The sequence below is a fragment of the Ranitomeya variabilis genome, chromosome 1 (assembly GCF_051348905.1).
Source record: "Ranitomeya variabilis isolate aRanVar5 chromosome 1, aRanVar5.hap1, whole genome shotgun sequence".
NCBI lineage: Eukaryota > Metazoa > Chordata > Amphibia > Anura > Dendrobatidae > Ranitomeya > Ranitomeya variabilis.
This window is the reverse complement of record NC_135232.1, coordinates 197,004,848-197,025,371: the sequence shown is the minus strand read 5'-3', so window position 1 is coordinate 197,025,371 and position 20,524 is coordinate 197,004,848. Positions and strand designations below refer to the sequence as shown.

At 40.2% G+C, this 20,524-nt stretch overlaps 1 protein-coding gene and 1 long non-coding RNA gene across 4 annotated transcripts in view; one reads left to right on the top strand and one right to left on the bottom strand.

Moving 5' to 3' along the window:
• Nucleotides 1–20,524, bottom strand: part of CHSY3 (chondroitin sulfate synthase 3) — a 438,108-nt gene that overhangs the window by 25,123 nt on the left and 392,461 nt on the right. The window lies entirely within an intron of this gene.
• LOC143808663 (uncharacterized) overlaps nt 1–20,524 on the top strand; it is a 147,194-nt gene that overhangs the window by 1,579 nt on the left and 125,091 nt on the right. For 2 of the 3 annotated variants that reach the window (XR_013221992.1, XR_013221990.1), the window contains exons 2-3: nt 12,421–12,484; nt 13,949–14,102. This is a non-coding gene — a long non-coding RNA (uncharacterized LOC143808663). The remainder of the gene's footprint in view (nt 1–12,420; nt 12,485–13,948; nt 14,103–20,524) is intronic. The other variant, XR_013221994.1, reaches the window with a different exon arrangement.

Genomic DNA, 20,524 nt, shown 5'->3' with positions numbered 1-20,524 from the left:
TGAAACAAGGTATCAGCAATCTTTTCCAGCAAAACCTGTGCTCCAAAAGTCAAAAAGCACTCCTACAATTCCGAACCAAACAGTAGTTTCCAACCAAAGTTGTGGTATCTACATACTCTGAAGAAATTGAAAAACAAAATAAGAGGTTCATTTTCTCTTGTCTCTGATGAAAATTAATTCTTAGAATGAAAGCAATGTTTTTGTGGAAACATTTTTATTTTTAATTTTTACAGCCCACTATTATAAAATTATTTGAATCAACTGTGGGTTCAAGATGCTCACTATTCCCAGAGATAAATTCCTTGAAAGGTCTAGTTTCCAAAATATAAATGTAAGGGAAGGGGAAAACAGGAGAATCTGCTCACCGGATTCACGTTGTAATGAAGCTGTGTGTAAATCTTAGCACGGAACCTCCCATGACCAGGTGCAGTTAGCAGACTGTAAAGAAGCAAGAAATCTCCAGCAAATAGTAAGATGAATAAAACTACAGAATTTATTTAGACATCATAAAACTCTAGCGATTCCTCCAGTGGTCTCCAACCAATATGTTTCGGCTATGCCTTACGCATGGTTAACATAATAACCATCAGTAAGACATAGCGCGTTGGTTGGAGACCATTAGAGGAACCACTAGAGTTTTATGAAGTCTAAATAAATTCAGTAGTTTCTAAAATAGGATAATTTGTTAGGGTTTCTGTTTTTGGCACCTCAGGGGCTCTCCAAATGCAATAAGGCATAAAGTCTGCCCAGGCAGCACCAGCCTCTTTTGCTTGATTGATAGCTTGCTGTCTATGTGACATCAGGCACAAAGCAAGGAAATCAGACAGTGTGATATGAATCAAGCTGGGTGAGGAAACAACCTAGAGAGGCAGAGGCTTGTTAAGTGCTCTGCATCAGAACATTTGCATATGAATGAAAATGCTAATTTCTGAGAAATACAGTAACAAATAGAAGTTATGAAGGTGTTGAAGGATTTACATTACATATACATACATGTCCATATACATAGTTTTGGGGAGGTGGGGGGTATTGATCTTACTGACAGATTCTCTTTAAGGTAGTGCATTGTGAGTCATGGTACATTTTGCTACATTTACACTATATGTTTCCATAGCAATGAATACTAGATTTAAAATTAACATAATAATTATAAATTGACTATAGCAATGTGATGACTAGTTTATCCAGGGGACAGCATATGCAATTGTTTACAGCAATTATATCAAATGTTATTTTTTGTATTTCAGAAGTACTGAACTAGTCTTACGGACGCAGTCTTTTCAGCACTTTTTCATATTGTGTTTCTTTCCCTGAACAAAGCATCAAATTGCAGTGGGAACTATAAATTATGCACATTCCTCAGTCATTCAAGTATATGACATCTTGTGGTATAGCATATGGATTTTGTGCCCTTCTTCTGACTGGCAAATATGCTTAATACAGCATAAAATATTAGCTCACTCATAAGGAATGTCAAAAAACAAAAAGCCACTGAAAACATGAGAAGTGAAGGGAAGGAGTAGGGATATAAATTTATTTCTCAAAGCCAGGAGTAAGGTTTAGCATAAAGTTCTTTATCACACCATAAGTATGTATAGTTTGACCAAGCTAGACTGACATTTGAAGAGGGTGGCTGCACTGTAAGGACTGCGCATGAAGTAGTAAATTAACAAAAGTACAAATTGTGAGGAGTAATGTAGTCAACAGCAAAAATGTACAATTCCTTATTTAAAGTACAAAGGAACATACAGCCCAGTACCTTTTATCCTGAACCCATCACCAATGGTGGGTACAGCATCTGATATACTCCAACAAGATCAAATATGTACTGGACTTTAGCCCAGCATTGATTTAGTTGACTAGAATTTGTGGTAGCCAGGTAGCTGTGATAAGTAGTACAGTTGAGTATGGAGCTTTTTGGCATTGCTACAATTAAGAAAAGTGTGCAGGTTAGCTCTCTTGTAGAATTACAGAAAACCATCTCTCAATCTGGAGAAGGTAGCTAACCTGTGTGTAAGTCAAAATCCGATAAAGGCTTGGACACGCATTTCTAGGCTAAGTACATCTCCTTGGTGGCATTTGCATGATACGGTAATTTATTTTCATTCTGTGAGAAAGCTATGTAATAAACAATTACCAATTGTTAGCGATTTCTTCTGGTCAGGGAGGATATGAAACCTTGATTGAATTTTTTAGAATACTGATAACATTATTTGATGAATATATTAAAATTATGCTCTTGATTTCAGTAAATAATTGATTGATGAAGGACGTCAGTGGACAGTGAAAGACATTCACTAGTTGGTGCTCTTTGCATACCTGTGTCTAATTTACAGAAAGTATATGTATACTGTTCTAGCTGTTGCATGTGTTGTTAGGTACCTGGACATTGCACCCCCTATATACAGTATATGGAACTACTGCTTCCAATCAAAATTCTCCTTTGTGGTTTATAAGGGGAAAGAAAAGGTGGTAACAGTATTGGTGGTCTTGGGTAGTTAAAGGAGGAACAAAGGATGGTAACAAAGATAGTGGTCTAGAGTAGTACTAATTAGGAATCTAATAGTAACATCATTGTTGATTCAAAAGAACACCAAGGAACACGGCAGTAAGTATGTAAAAGTAACATACAGACATAGGAATATATGTATTTAATGGAACAATTATTTTTTGGGGGTGATCTAATATAGTATAAATATTTATTGGCTGGAAACTTCTTTAAGAAAAAAGTTCAGTGGTGTCTCAGTGGAGTAGGCTGCAGCAATATAGAGCTTAACTGATGGACTTTCTACATTCCATACATCTTTCCTTCCTCATTAATAATTGGTCTTCAAATGTTTATTATGTTTTACCATATCTAGATTCATCTTATGTTAATGGGACAAATCTAGATTGTACATGGAACAACCCTTTAATGAAAAGTAATAACTGTAAGGGACTGTTCCATTACCTTAACCTGCATAAACTATTAGAAATGTTGGTATCTCAATATCTCAACACAATAAAAACAAGCATGAGGGGGAATAAAAAAGATAAGCCTGTTCCTCAATTAACCTGGCCCATAAAGATACCACTGATACAGTATAAATGCTTCAACATTGAAATTGCAACATCAAGAAGTAAAAGTCATGGGATTATGGAAATCATCATCTATAGACAGGTAAATGATATGCAAATGATGCCAAAAATGGAAACAAAAATTTTCATTTTCAAAACATCTCATTCTATTTAGTAATGACAATTAGCACCACACACAACTATATACACTTACATGCCTTGCCATGCTGTCAGTTAGGTTTTTAATGGTTATCTAATGAATTTCCTGCCATGCTAACTGCACTTGGGCATGCAAAGATTTGCTGCTGACAGCTCCCTTTGAAACTGCTCACCAATAACATCTCAGATAAGCTCAAAGAGAGACAAGACTGGAGACATTGCAGGCCATGGTAGCATGTTTAGGTCATACGCATTGCTCAAAGTTCCACGAGCAACATGTGGCCTGGCATTGTCTTGTTGAAAAATGGCACCTATGACACATTGGAGAATTTCACCCTAGCACTGTTTCCATGACCAAATCAATGTAATGCTGAGCTATTCGTGTACATGGAATGGAGACTAGAGTAGTCTGGCTATAATACATTATGCCACTTCACATCACATTTCTGGGTGTCAGACTGATGTGACGTTCCCTGGTGAAGACATCTTCATGGTGTTACCCACATGGTCTCTTGATCTATCTCCAGCTATCATTACATACAAGATAAAAGGACCCATTGCTGAAGAGGATAGGTCTCTTCTCTAGCTTCTATTGCTCCATTCCAGCCTCCAGTCTTCATCTGGCGAACACTTGGGCAAAGCCATAAGAGGCCTCCAGAAGAGAAAGTCACACTGATCATACTCCCAGGATTATAGTGTGGGGTTGCATAATGTATGCTAAATAGAGCCTACACTGAATTGGTTGTGGAAACAGTGCAACAGCTAATTCTCCAACTTGTCCCAGGAACTGTTTTGTGACAATCCAAGGTCATATGTTGTGCTACTGTGAGCAGCACGCACGGCCAAAACCTGTAACCATGGCCTGCAGCATCACGTCTCTTGACATATTTCCCAAGAATATGAGAAAGTTGCCAACAGCAGATCTTGATAATTTTTGTATCCAAGTGCATTCAGCATGGCTGAACATTCCTCAAAAGACCATCAATAACCTCATTGGTAGCAGCTAAGGTGTGTAAGTTTATGTATTTCTGCGCACCGCGCTCATACTCAATATTGAATAAATCGAGATGTTTTGAAAATTATGTTGCCATTTTTTAAAATCATTTTCATATCATTAAAATCTATATCAAATCTGTGATTTTCAATACTCCACAACTTATCCTTCTTGGTGATGCAATTTCAAGGTTGAGGAGTGTATATAAATGGTATTAATAACCCAAGCTAATATCATTACAATATAAAGAATAGAAAATCACAGCTGTTAGAGCTGACCAACTATGGCATCTTTCACAGATGAAGTCTCTTTGCTGATGGCTCAGTTCTCAAATTTATGCTGCAAATTACTAGAAATTATGTCATGTTGACTATACTGATTCATAAAAATAAATCAACCCCTTCTCATCACAGCCTCTGTCATCACTTATGCTTCCAATATAGTTGTAAATATTATGAAATCTAATGACTTGTAATTTTGCTGAAATAAATTAGGAATTCAGCTGGAACTTTATTTTGACCACAAGCCGAACCTACATGGGAACAGAGCACAGTGAAACGGTATATATTGCGAACATTATACTGTTTCATGTCAATTTTATCAGATCAGATTCCAATAGAAAAAAATGAAATACTACACATTGCAAGTGTTCGCTCACACAAGCGATGATTCTCTCTCCTGAGAGAACCAGATTGGTTATAGTAATGACACTCAGTTTACGGAAATGAGTGTACGTTTACTGTGATTTGATTCTCTCATGTGAGAGAATCGTATCACAGGTGCCGAGAAGATGGAGAACAAAAAATTCTTCATCTTCTCCATTGTCTGTGGGGCCTCTGGTTAACAACTGAGCCTGTGAGAATGATTCACAGGACCAGCTCAATCGACTGCTTCGGTAGTCTGTGGCTGCGGAACTGGAGCCATGATAACCGCCTCTTACTACCCAGCATTCATGGTTCTTCGTTTAATTAGCTGACCTGTGTTATCATGCCAATCCAGTTAATCAAAAGAAGAGCAGCAGATGCTGTCAGTTAGAAGGTGGTTCTCATGACTTGTGCAAATCCTACCAACTCTAAATAATTCTAATTTCCTTTGAAATGTAAAAAGTTGCAAATCTTCTAGAAGGAGACCTTCTCAACAAAATGGTCAGTATACATGAGTTATGATGGAAAAGAAATTCTGTCACAGAAAGTCTAGTCTGAACAAGTAGTGTAGGTAGTGCTTTGAAGAAGTTTCTCTGTATATTTTAGTCTCGTCTAAGGTAGATAACAAAATAATTATGTAAAATATTTAAAAACCTCCTTTATGTTTTCTTTATTCAGCATTTCATAATATGTTTTGAACTGAGAAGCAGAACTGTGTGATACATTAACCCTGATGGGATTAGATCTAAATTGTTCCCATAATAATAGCAATAATTGGGGCAATCTGCATACCCCTTCAGTGATGGCACGCCATTGTAATCAGTGAGAGCCAATACCTTCTGTGCTTAATTGGTTACAGAATGTTACAAATTATGACAAAACCTCAGCTTTAAGCATAATTCAGATGTTTCCTTCTTTTAAGCAGAATTACTGCATCTGGTGTGCTGTAACTCCAATGGAAATTCTCAAAATCCAAAACAGCATCTCATCCAACATTATTATTTCTTTGGAAGCTCACTAATCATATTAAATATTAATTCAAGTCTCATCTCAATATGATTGCTTCATTTTATTGCTAAAACTTTGCACATTTATGACTGTTAGTGCAGCATACAAGTAAGTGTTAATCCAAATAGATTTTAGTCTGCTTTGTGAATAAGTGACGAGCATTTCAGCATGTCTAGCCAAAAAGCTTGACATCTTCTGGACAAAAAGAAAGAAATGTCCACTAAACAATTTTAAAAGCACAGGAAGAATGACTCCATTCAGGCATTGCGCAACCTTCAGATTGTTTGAAGCTATAATATGGCACGCTTTTAATTGACATCTAAGTTGCTAAACCTCATCTTTATATACCGCTGATTTCATTTGAGCTACTTATGCATTTTCTCCTAGAAGTATTGCATCCATCATATGGTGTGAACATGGTTCCATTTTATTGGGTCAGGTCACCAATACTTAACTACATACATACAAACATTCATGTTGGTCCTGTCTGGGAGCATTCATGATTAAGGATACATTAAGATTTGGAAACACATTGAGTGTCTGTACACTACTATTTAAAGGGACTCTGTGAATGAGGCAGATGCAGAGCCAAAGGAAGAACTCATGTGACGCTAGGTGCAAAGCCCTGACGCATTCCCTGAGAGGTGTAGCCTGAGGGTTGGACTTGCTCTGTGACTCAACTGTGCTAACCACACACATGTAGGAAACAGATGCTAAGCCTTGTAGATTGTGAGCCTTCATGGGCAGGGTCCTCTCTCCTCCTGTACCAGTTATGACTTGTATTGTTTAAGATTATTGTACTTGTTTTTATTATGTATACCCCTCCTCACATGTAAAGCACCATGGAATAAATGGCGCTATAACAATAAATAATAATAATAAGCCAAGGGGTAGCTACCTAGTCCTAACCCTACCTTGCCAATGAAAGAGCATCACGTGTAAACAGCGTTGTAGAACATCCACTCACAAACACCACACATAAATGATACTAGCTCACCTGCATGCACTGCTGAGAGCCTTTTAAACCCTAGGCTCCACCCCAAACACTCACGCCCAGGTGGCCATGGGCCAATCTGGAGCCACCATATCACCAGAGCAGCTAACGTCCGACCACCAATGAGAAGACGCCACATCACGGACATGCTCAGTAAGGTGATTTCTGGACCTAGACTCCGAAGCGCAGGGCTGCACCAGAATATCACTGGTTCCCATAGACTTGGCTGGAGAGCCAGCAGTAACCAAGTGAATATCACGAGCCTGAGCAAGGCACTAGGACCGATGTCTGTGCTGAGCAGCACCTGCCTCGGCCGGACCAGAGTGGCACAGCATCAGGTAATGCTTGAGATGTATCCCGTGCAGCGGGAGAATCCTGACGCCTAACACATACATTTTTGTTGTTTTCATTCCAGTATGAAGCAAATATTAAAATGAATATAAAAATGAAGTCCCACATATAAAAAAAAAGAAGCAAAAATAATTTTAAAAAGTTTCCAAGCTCCTCACTTCTGCTCGGCCTACAACCTGCAACAGTGACCCAATTCCTTCACAGCTCCTGCAGTCTCTCTCACCAGTGGTCACAGCTCACCTGACTAAAATATTTAACCTCTCTATTTCTTCAGGTATCTTTCCCTCCTCATTTAAACATGCCATCATAACCCCTTTACTTAAAAATCCATCGCTGGATCAGAACTGCACTGCTAACTACAGACCTGTCTATAACCTTTCCTTCATCTCTACACTCCTGGAATGCTTGGTTCACTCCCATCTAATCCGCTATCTCTCAGATAACTCTCTTCTCGACCCCTTACAATCTGGTTTCCGCTCTTTACACTTCAATGAAACTGCCGTCACTAAAGTCTCTAATGATGTAATAACAGCTAAATCCAAAGGTCATTGCTCCCTGCTGATTCTCCTGGATCTCTCTGCCGCACTTGACACTGTGGATCACCAGCTCCTCCTCACTATGCTCCGCTCTATAGGCCTCAAGGACACAGTCCTCTCCTGGTTCTCCTCCTACCTCTCTGACTGCTCCTTCACTGTATCTTTTGCCGGCTCCTCTTCCTCTCCTCGTCCCCTTACTTTTGGGGTTCTGCAGGGCTCAGTCCTAGACCCCTCCTCTTCTCTCTATACACTGCCCCTATTGGACAAACAATCAGCAGATTTGGGTTCCAGTATCATCTCTATGCTGATGACACCCAATTACTTCTTCCCTTGACATCACCCCTGCCCTAATTCGAAATACCAAGGATTGTCTGTCTGCTGTCTCTAACATCATGTCCTCCTTCTATCTGAAACTAAATCTCTCCAAAACTGAACTTCTTGTGTTTCTCCCCTCTACTAACCTCACTCTACCCAACATCGAAATAACCCTGGAGGGTTCAACCATAACTCCCAAGCAGCATGCCCACTGTCTTGGGGTCATATTTGACACCAAACTTTCCTTTACTTCCTATATCCGATCACTCTTTCTCTCTTGTCACCTGCATCTTAAAAACATCTCCAGAATATGACCTTTTCTCACCTTTGAAACTGCTAAGACTCTTACTGTCGCTCTTATTCATTCTCGTCTGGACTACTGCAGCTCTCTTCTGATCAGTCTCCCTCTTACCAAACTTTCTCCTCTCCAATCCATTTTGAATGCGGCAGCCAGGGTCATATTTCTGTCCAGCCGCTTCACCGATGCCTCCATCTTGTGCCAGTCATTACACTGGCTACCCATTCGCTACAGGGTCCAGTATAAACTCATCTCTCTTACCCACAAAGCTCTCCACAGTTCTGCACCGCCTAATATCTCCTCTCTCATCTCTGTCTATCGCCCTACATGTGCCCTCCATTCTACAAATGACCTAAGACTAACATCCCCCATAATCTGAACCTTGCACCTCCGTCTCCAAGACTTCTCTCATGCTGCATCTGCTCCCTGGAATGCAGTACCCCAGACAATCAGGCTGATACCTAGCCCCGACCTATTCAAGCGCGCTTTAAAAACCCATCTCTTCAAACAAGCCTACCACATCAACTACTCAGTAAACTAACTTTGCCCTGTTCCCTCCTTCCAAATATTATTTATCCACACATGCACACGATAACTGCACTTGATACTTGCCTATTGCACCTAAACACATGGGCTGATGACCGCATCATGCAGCTATATGAAAATCCCTATTTACTATAATTGCCAGACCTGAAATAACAAGCACTTTTCACCTATTGTGTCCCATTTCCTTGTAGATTGTAAGCTTGCAAGCAGGGACCTCACTCCTAATGTCACTGTATAAATTGTCTTAACTTGTATTGAATTTATTGTCTTTACATGCCCCAGCTTAATTGTAAAGTGCTGCGGAATATGTTGGCGCTATATAAATAAAAATTATAATATATATATTATTATTATTTGAATATCCGAATGAGAAAAGATTATAAAGGTCTTAAAATAAAATGTATGAAAATATCCAAAAATGTGCCTGGTAATGACAGCAAGAAATGTCCCGATCCTGAACTAGATATTATCTACTCCTAAGACTTAGAATTACCATCAGCAAAACAGTACAGAAAATAGGTGACATGATTAATAGTTTTTCTTCTCTACTGTATATGTAATCATGGGTCATTCGCATTGCAACATCGCTGCAGGTTGTTCCTTGTCTACGAATTGTGTTATAAAGCAGCAGTGACTGAATATAAACTATGGAAAACAAACATTGGTCTAGGTTACTAGGCATACACAAGCAATAATATGTACATAAATGACCTACCACAGTAAAACCACATAAACACAAAAAGGCATCTGTATGTAAGACTTATGATAAGAAATGAATACTAATTAGTATTTACCTCGCAATTTAAGCACCCCCTAAGCACTACATGTGTACAACATTATAATATTTACTATTTTATTATTAATGTTTTTTTATTACTCTTTACACCATACATTATATTTCTGTCCTGCCCCATTTTATACTTAGTTCATATTTTCTCATTACTTTTAGCTTACTGTATAAAGTTGTTTCTTACACCTCTTATATCAATTTCCTTTTTTTAAGTGTGTTTTAATTTTTTAATTATTTAACTCTTTAATGACCAGTGATGTACATTTCAATTCACAGGTCACACGCCGGGTGTATTCAGCAGGCTCAGAAGTTTAGCCCGCTCTACAGCAGACAGACGCTAGCTGTGTTTCACAGCCACCATCTGCCTCTAACAGCAGTGCTCTAAACTAGCTCCGATCGCAGCTGTTTCATCGTTTAAGTGTCACTGATAATTCCTGACAACGGCATTAAAATATTTTGCCTGCTAGCGCGCTTGCACACCAACTCCCATGAGCCACCCATGAAACAGCACAGAAAATACAATATTGGGTCTCAGAATTTTTTTTTTTTTTACAAAGTTCATGATTTTTTTAATCACTAAGATATTTAAAAAAAGTTTACATTTTATTTATTAGCTCCATATTTATGCCGACCAGTAGAATTATATTTGTAGGTCACTTTTACAGCACAATGAATTCCGTAAATTCAAAACAACAACAAAAATAGTATTATAGCATTTAATATTTTCACCATTTCACCCCATTTCACTCAGATTTTCCCACAATGTTTCTGTATGTTATGCAGTGGGGAAAATAAGTGTTTGATACACTGGGATTTTTTCCCACTACTCCATACAGATGTTCTCCAGATCTTTCAGGTTTTGGAGCTGTCGCTGGGAAACATTGAGTTTCTGCTCCCCCCCAAAGATTTTCCATTGAGTTCAGAGTTAAGGCCCCGTCTCACATAGCGAGATCGCTAGCGAGATCGCTGCTGAGTCACAAGTTTTGTGACGCAACAGCGACCTCAGTAGCGATCTCGCTATGTGTGACACGTACCAGCGACCCGGCCCCTGCTGTGAGATCGCTGGTCGTGTCGGAATGGCCTGGACCTTTTTTTGGTCGTTGAGGTCCCGCTGACATCGCTGAATCGGTGTGTGTGACACGGATTCAGCGATGTCTTCACAGGGTAAACATCGGGTTACTAAGCGCAGGGCCATGCTTAGTAACCCGATGTTTACCGTGGTTACCAGCGTAAAAGTAAAAAAAAAAAAAACTTACATACTCACATTCCGGTGTCCTTCAGGTCCCTTGCAGTCAGCTTCCCACACTGACTGACTGCCGGCCGGAAAGTAAGAGCAGATCACAGCGGTGACGTCACCGCTGTGATCTGCTTTCACTTTACGGCGGCACTCAGTCAGAGCGGGAAGCAGACGGCAAGGGACCTGAAGGACACCGGAATGTGAGTATGTACGTTTTTTTTTTTTTTTACTTTTACGCTGGTAACCACGGTAAACATCAGGTTACTAAGCGCGGCCCTGCGCTTAGTAACCCGATGTTTACCCTGGTTACCCGGGGACCTCGGCATCGTTGGTCGCTGGAGAGCGGTCTGTGTGACAGCTCCCCAGCGACCACACAGCGACAAAACAGCGACGCTGCAGCGATCAGCATCGTTGTCTGTATCGCTGCAGCGTCGCTGTGTGTGACGGGGCCTTTACAGACTGGCTAGGCCACTCCAGGACCTTGAAATGCTTCTAACAGAGCCACTTAGTTGCCCTGGCTGTGTGTTTCAGGTTATTGTCATGACCCAGCCACAACCCATCTTCAATGCTCTTACTGAAGTGAGGGAGTTTTGGGCCAAAACCTTGCGATACATTACCCCATCCATCCTCCTTTCAATATGGCACAGTCGTCCTGTCCCCTTTGCAAAAAAGCATCACCAAAGTAAGATGTTTCCCCACCATTCTCCATGGTTGGAATGGGATTGTACTCATCCTTCTTCCTCGAAGCACGGTGCATGGAGTTGATACCAAAAAGTTCTACTTTGGTCTCATCTGATCACATGACCTTCCCTCATGCCTCCTCTGGATCATCCAGATGGTCATTGGCAAACTTTAAACGGGTCCGTAAATGTGCTGGTGTGAGCAGGGGGACCTTGCATGGCCTGTAGGATTTTAATCCATGATGACGTAGTGTGTTACTAACAGTAATGTTTGAGACTGTGGTCCCAGCTCTCTTCAGGTCATTGACCAGGTCCTCCCGTGTATTTCTGGGCTGATTTCTGACCTTTCTCTGAATAATCCTTACCCCATGAGGCTAGATATTGCATGGAGCCCCAGTCCGAGGAAAATTGAAAATCTTCTTGTGTTTCCTCCATTTTCTAATATTTGTGCCAGACGTTGTTGCCTTCTCACCAAGCTGCTTGCCTATTATCCTGTAGCCCATCCCAGCTCCATGTAGGTCTACAATTTTGTCCCTGATGTCCTCTTAGACAGCTTTTGTCTTCACCATGGTGGGAGGTTGGAGTGTGCTTGAGTGTGAGAACAGGTGTCTTTTACACAGGTAATGAGTTCAAACAGGTGTAGGTAATACAGGTAATGAGTGCAGAGTAGGAGGGCTTCTTAAAGATAAAGAACATTTCTGTGAGAGACAGAATTCCTGCTGGTTGGTAGGTGATCAAATACTTATTTCATGTAATAAAATGCAATTATTTAAAAATCATTCAATGTAATTTTCTGTTTTTTTATTTTTAGATTCTGTCTCTTACAGTTGAAGTGCACATATGATAAAAATTACAAACCTCTACATTCTTTGAAGGTAGGAAAACTTGCAAAATCGGCAGTGTATCAAATACTTATTTTACCCACTGTATGTTAAAATGAATAGCATCATTTAAAACTTCAACCTCGTTCTCCAAAAACACAAGCCCTCATACAGATGGAAAATGAAAGTCATGGCTCTTGAAAGAACAGAAGAAAAAAAATGAGGGCGCAAAAAAAAAAATCACCAGGTCATGAAAGTGTTAAAGAATTCTAGGAAAGAAAATGCAGAACATATCCACTTTTCCGTAGTGTTCTCTATTTCCAGTAAATATGGTGGCAATCTGGGCAATAATAGAGATGCGATAGAACATGTGGCAACTGAGACACCTGTTTTGTGTTTTGAAGTTTACTGCATTTCCTTTCATTTCTTCTGTTACTGACTGTTTATTGACAAATATTAAAAGCTCCTTCCTCTTACTCCCACCAGGCCAGACGAAAATGAAAAAATAAGCCACGGGCATTACTTTTTTTATCAATGGAATATGAAACAATAAATAAAGAACGTCATTTTTTTTAATGATCTGACTGAAGTTAGCTTGAAGATATTCTGTTAGGGTACAACATTTTCTAACTGTACTGTCTACCTATTTTATTTATCTTATTTATATTGTGACAGCACAATCCACAGTGCTGTTCAGACATTATCATCACTCACTTACACAAGTAGGGCTTGAAGTCAAAATCTGCTTTGCTCACCTTAGGCTACTTTCACACATCAGGTTTTCAGTGTCAGGCTAAATCCGGCGAATGTTGGAAAAACTGGATCCGGCGCAGATTGTGAAAAAGTGATGCGACGGATCCGATTATTGGATAAAAAAAAATTTGGAGCATGCTCAGTTTGAAAAAACGGATCAGGCCACCGGATCCACCTTTTTCCGGATACGGCACCTTCCGGCTCCCATAGGCTTCCATTCTAGCAAACAGCCGGAAGCACCGGATTCGGCGCTTCAGCCTTTTTCGCTGGACACAAAAAACATTGCTATGGACATTTTTTCAAGAAACCGGAAGTGGCAGATTCGCCTGATCCAGTTTTTTGAAAATTAGCTGGATTTGGCCTGACACTGAAAACTGATGTGTGAAAGTAGCCTTAACTGATACTGCCCAGTCAACATTTACAAGGGTGGACAACCATTTTAAGATTATATTACATATTATATGTTATATCTTTTTTCATACACTAACGATAGTTTTAAGTCGCTGGCATGGGAAGGAGCAGAGCAGCTGGGTCAGGAGTTGATGAGTGGAATGATTTCTGCAGGGAAAATAGGCTTCTTGTTTCTACATAGAGCAGAGAAAAGAGAAGGATTAACTGGGTAGAAAGGCAAAATTAGCAATTTTATGATGATTGCAATATATTAAGTGGATAAAATATAGGATGGAAGGAGTATTTCTTTAACATGAAAACCAGCATGGAGAAGAGGTGGGCAAGCCATGAACTCACGTTGGTTTGGTTTTATAGGGCTTTATGATGATTAAGGTTATAACAGATGAGTAGTTGAAACCGCAATGCAGGCACCAAATTGTTCCAACTGAGTAGAAAATAGAAAAATAGGAATGAAATACATTACATTCAACTGAAAAGTTACTGAAAAAAACAGACCGTCACATAATAGGTGAGTCATTTTGTTCTATTCACTTTAAATGTTAGAAAGATGATTTGCTTTAGGTCACTGTGAATCTCAAAATGCAATATAAGAGTCATAAAGAAAACCACATGCCCTTGTTCTAACCTTGGCTTAATCACTATATTTAATTCTGTCCTAAAAATTGACACTCAACAGCATTTCAGTGCAAATGTGATTATATTAATTGGAAAGTAGCTTTGGCAATATGATAATATAATTTAATATACCTTTAAGTATATCTTACAAGGAGTCAGTATTTTAATGTATACTTATAAATAGGTTGCCATATGTATACTTTTTTTTCTTAAACACGTTAGGTTTAATATTGTATTTACATACAGTATATTTACATACAGTAAGTGTATAGATACAGAAGATAAGTACCGTATATACTCGAGTATAAGCCGAGATTTTCAGCCCAAATTTTTGGGCTGAAAGTGCCCCTCTCGGCTTATACTCGAGTCACGGTCAGCGGGTGAGGGGGAGAGGGCGCTGAGGTATACTTACCTGCTTCCGGGGCTCCTGGCGCTCCCCCTGCCCGTCCCACGGTCTCCGGATGCCGCAGCTCTTCCTCTGTCAGCGGTCACGTGGGACCGCTCATTAGAGAAATGAATAGGTGGCTCCGCCCCTATGGGAGTGGATCCCATAGGGGCGGAGCAGCCTATTCATTTCTCTAATCAGCGGTGCCGGTGACCGCTGACAGAGGAAGAGGCTGCGGCACCGAAGACCAGCTGTCCGGGGGAAGGAGCGGGACGCCGGGAGCAGGTAAGTATGTCATATTCACCTGTCCGCGTTCCACACGCCGGGCGCCGCTCTGTCTTCCCAGCGTCTCTCTCTCCGCACTGACTGTGCAGGTCAGAGGGCGCGATGATGCATATAGTGTGCACGGCGCCCTCTGCCTGATCAGTCAGTGCGGAGAGACGCCGGGACGGGACACTGAGGAGCTGCAAGCAAGAGAGGTGAGTATGTCTTTTATTATTTTTATTGCAGCAGCAATGGCACAGCTTTCTATGGTACATCTATGGGGCAATAATGAACGGTGCAGAGCACTATATGGCACAGCTATGGGGGCAATAATGAACGGTGCAGAGCACTATATGGCACAGCTATGGGGCAATAATGAACGGTGCAGAGCACTATATGGCACAGCTTGGGGCAATAAGGAACGGTGCAGAGCACTATATGGCACAGCTATGGGGCAATAATGAACGGTGCAGAGCACTATATGGCACATCTATGGGGCAATAAGGAGCGGTGCAGAGCACTATATGGCACATCTATGGGGCAATAAGGAGCGGTGCAGAGCACTATATGGCACAGCTATGGGGCAGTAAGGAACGGTGCAGAGCACTATATGGCACAGGTATGGGGCAATTATGAACGGTGCAGAGCACTATATGGCACAGCTATGGGGCAATAATGAACGGTGCAGAGCACTATATGGCACAGCTATGGGGCAATAAGGAACGGTGCAGAGCACTATATGGCACATCTATGGGGCAATAAGGAGCGGTGCAGAGCACTATATGGCACAGCTAGGGGGCAATAAGGAACGGTGCAGAGCACTATATGGCACAGCTATGGGGCAGTAAGGAACGGTGCAGAGCACTATATGGCACAGCTTTCTATGGTACAGCTATGGGGCAATAATGAACGGTGCAGAGCACTATATGGCACAGCTATGGGGCAATAATAAACGGTGCAGAGCACTATATGGCACAGCTTTCTATGGTACAGCTATGGGGCAATAATGAACGGTGCAGAGCACTATATGGCACAGCTTTCTATGGTACAGCTATGGGGCAATAATGAACGGTGCAGAGCACTATATGGCACAGCTTTCTATGGTACAGCTGTGTAGCAATAATGAATGGTGCAGAGCACTCTATGGCACTGCTATGGGGCCATAATGAACGGTATGGAGCATCTATTTTTATTTTTGAAATTCACCGGTAGCTGCTGCATTTTCCACCCTAGGCTTATACTCGAGTCAATAAGTTTTCCCAGTTTTTTGTGGCAAAATTAGGGGGGTCGGCTTATACTCGGGTCGGCTTATACTCGAGTATATACGGTATGTCATTTTTAATTTTTTTCATTTTGTGATTTAGTTTTTCTAACTTCCCTTCTTCCAACAGCCATATATCCTTAACCCCTTCATGATGAGGCCAATTTCCGTTTTTGCGGTTTCGTTTTTTTCCTCTCCTTCTTCTCAGAGCCGTAACTCTTACTTTAATGTCCACATATATAGAAGGCCTTGTTTTCTTTTTTGTAGGACGATTTGTGCTTTTGAATGACATCATTCATTTTAGCACACAGTGTATTGGAAAACAGAAAAAAAAGCCAAGTGGGGAGAAATTGTGAAAAAGGCAAAACTGAAATTGTTTTTTTGGTAATGGTTTTTATGGTGTACATTTTGTGGTAAAAATTACCTTGCAATATGATTCTGCGCATCAACACTATTATGGCGATTACAAAACATGTCCAGTTTTTTTATTATCTTATTGTTGAAAAAAAAATCAGAAGTTTGCAAGAAAAAAAATTTGGGGTTGTGTCGCCACTTTCTGAGACACAAAATGTTTAGTTTTTGATCGGTGAAGCTGTATGATTGCTTATTTTTAAAAGGATGAGACATCGCTTTAACTTATGCCGTATTGGGATAGATTTGACATTTTGTTCGCATGCTACAGTATTTTATGTGGCATTGCAGCTACCAATAAAAAGGTTTGACTGGTGTTCTTGATTTTTTTTCGTTTATGGCGTTTAACGATCTGGCTAATTATTTTTAAATTTTGATAGGTCTTACTTTTCTGAATGTGGCAATATCAAGTAAGTGCTTTTTATACATATCTTTATTTTTAATGCAGCAAAATGGGGATCATTTGAACTTTATGTTTTTTATTTTTTTCATATTTTATAAAACATGATTTTTTACTTTTCACTGTTCTTATTAGTCCCTTTAGGGGGACTTGAAGCTGCGATTGTCTGATCGCTTGGGTTATATACAATACAGTGAAGACACATCATGGCGGCATGTAGCAGAAAACATGGTCCCCTTGGAAGCTTGGTCACAGGCAGACTTTAAAAGGAGCTTCATAATGACAAGTCTGGGGGGTTCAGCAGATCCCCATCTGTCATAGCAACTCATCAGTGACCGACAATTATGTCACAGGCGTGATGACATGTCAGTGAGTGTTAAATAATGCTATCAGAGGTTAGAGTTGACAGCGGCATTTAACACCCACGATTGTTAGATGCAAGTCCTGGCTGTAATGCACAGCAATCATCTGCCGAGTATGGGGCGGGCTCACTCCATGAGCCTGCTCCAAACACCCACTTCTGACTTACGCCATCCATGTACGGCAGATGTCGTGAAGGGTTTAATTTTTTTGTCCACACAGAAAAGCTTGTTTGTGTGGGACAAGCTGCAAAATTAAAAGTCATCATTTATTTTACCATATATTGCGTTGAACATTGAAAAAAAAATGTGTGAAAGTAGGTAGAAAATGGTGAAAAAAAATGCAATTTTGCCTTTCTTTTTTGGGCTTAGTTTTTATGATGTTTATTGTATAGTACAACGTCATGACAAAGAGATTCTTATACATAATTATTGCAAAACATAACTTTGTCAAGAATATTTAGTTTGTGTTGCCATTTTCAAAAGCTCATACATTTTTTTTATCGGTCAATGGAAATGTGTGAGGATGACCATCAAAACACCAGAATATTTTGTATGGAGGAGCCAAGAGAGATAGGTGTTGGCCAAATGAACAGTAGAACCATATTTTGGCTAACAGCTATTTAGTTTAGAGGCTTAACTTAACAACAATACAGAAAATACCTTTAAAATCTAAATATGACCCCATACACATTAGCGTAAAGCTAGCAAAAAAAATGTCCAATTATATTCATTCATGGGGAAATCAAGTTACCAGAAATGTCTGGCAGTGGATTTCACCCCTTTCCTATTGATTAATACATGAAAGCTCAACCAATCAATTAAGAGCTTTATCATGTGTATGCATACTATATAGAGAAACTGTCATCATGAATTTATACTCCAAACTAATGGCATGTATGTAAAGGTGCTTTAAAGTTGATTCAATCCTTACCTTGCTTATTAAAATCTTTTTTTGTGTTTTAGAGAATTCCATAGTTGAAAATGTTTGCTAATAAGTTGCAAGTTCAGTGGAGTTGGACAACGCACTTGCAGCTCTCCTGCCCTTATGCCATATTTTGCCCACTATTCTTCCTATTCAATCCTGTTTCATTGATCTGTCAGTCAGACACAAGAGTCAGGAAACAGGTGGAAATAGGAAGAGAAGCAGGAAAGCTGCAAGTCCATATTCCCATCCCATTGCACTTACAACTAATTATCACTAGTGATGAGTGAGTGTACTCGTTGCTCGGGTTTTCCTGAGCATGCTCGGGTGACCTCCAAGTATTTGTTAGTAGTGTTGAGCGATACCTTCCGATATGCAAAGGTATCGGTATCGGATTGGATCGGCCGATACCTAAAAAGTATCGGATATCGCCGATACCGATACCCGATACCAATGCATATCAATGGGATACAAAATATCGGAATGGTTCCCAGGGTCTGAAGGAGAGGAAACTCTCCTTCAGGCCCTGGGATCCATATTCATGTATAAAATAAAGAATAAAAATAAAAAATATTGATATACTCACCCCTCTGATGGCCCCGGCTCTCACCGGTCCAAGCGTCTGCCTCCGTTCCCTAAGAATGCAAAGTGAAGGACCTTCAATGACGTCGCGGCTTGTGATTGGTCGCGTGACCGCTCATGTGACCGCTCACGCGACCAATCACAAGCCGCGACGTCATCGCAGGCCCTACACTCACTCATTCTTAGGAACGGAGGCTGCCGGTTACATCGCTAAGGTCCAGGGTCCGCCAGGGGGGTGAGTATATCAATATTTTTTATTTTTATTATTTATTTTTTACATGAATATGGATCCCAGGGCCTGAAGGAGAGTCTCCTCTCCTCCAGACCCTGGGAACCATACGCACCGCACACTTCCGATTCCGATTTCCGATATCGCAAAAATATCGGAACTCGGTATCGGAATTCCGATACAGCAAATATCGGCCGATACCCGATACTTGCAGTATCGGAATGCTCAACACTATTCGTTAGTGTTCGGATATTTAGTTTTCATCATGGCAGCTGAATAATTTACAGATATTAACCAGGCTAAGTACATGTGGGGGTTGCCTGGTTGCTAGGTAATCCCCACTTGTAATCAAGCTGGCTAAAAGCTGTAAATCATGCTGCTGAGGCGATGAAAACTTAATCTCCGGGCAGTCATAAATACTCGGGAAAACCCAAGCAGCGAGTACACTCGCTCATCACTAATTAGCACACAAATTCACCTATAGATTTTTATAAAACAGCCAAATGGATTTATATAAGCAAGGATTTAATCAGCATTAGGAAGCGCTCACAATAGTGTAAATTCTCTCATGTGAGAGAATCAGTTTGGTTGTGTTATTGACATTCAGCTAAAACTCTGATCTGAGTTTGATCAAAGTGTCAGCTTGGTGTGAACCATCTTTTGGACCAGAAAATCATAACACAGGAGGAGGAGAAGATGGAAAACAAAATTTCTCCATCTTTTCCATTTTGGGAGTCTGCAGAAACTAAGCACCCATGGACTTGAACGGGTATGTGACATTCAATTTGTGCTGCAAATCGCAGCATTGTATGATTCTTATGTCGAATCGGTATGAGAAAAAAAAACTCTGATCAGCACTGCCCCATAGAATAACATTGGTCTGAGTGTTATCAGATAAAACATCAGATAGCACAAGTCAGATGCATCTATACGCTCACGTGAGAAAGCTCTTGTTGTGCCTTTTTATATGCACACTATTAGTTTGGGGTATATAATCCTGATGGCAGGTTCTCTTTAAATCTTTGTAAGAGATTTATATCAAAATGTAACCAGGAAAAGCTCTGACTATTCAAGACAAATATGAAGAAAGAAATCATATCAGAATCCTGAACCCAAAAACAAAATGATAGAAGGTGGAGATTCACTTTAAGTTAACTTAACCAATTTATGTCCAGTAAATGCACTAAAAATAAACTGCATTCGATCTATGTGTTTGGAAACTTGGCTGAGACTGTCAGACTGTATATGCGTGTACTTACTTTGGGAGCACAAAAGTGACTTATCTGGTGCTCAATGACAGCTTGTTATCATAACTATGAATGTGAAGCCATTGTGGGAATATTGTTTTGACTTATCTTGAGTTATTTGTCACTTTGATATTAAAGCTGAGCTATAGCAGCTCCCATCCGCCTCTTAAATATATATGAAAAAAAGTGTCGGTGAATTAATGCAAGCTAAAATGTGGCAAATATGACTGATTATACTTAAAGTAATACAGG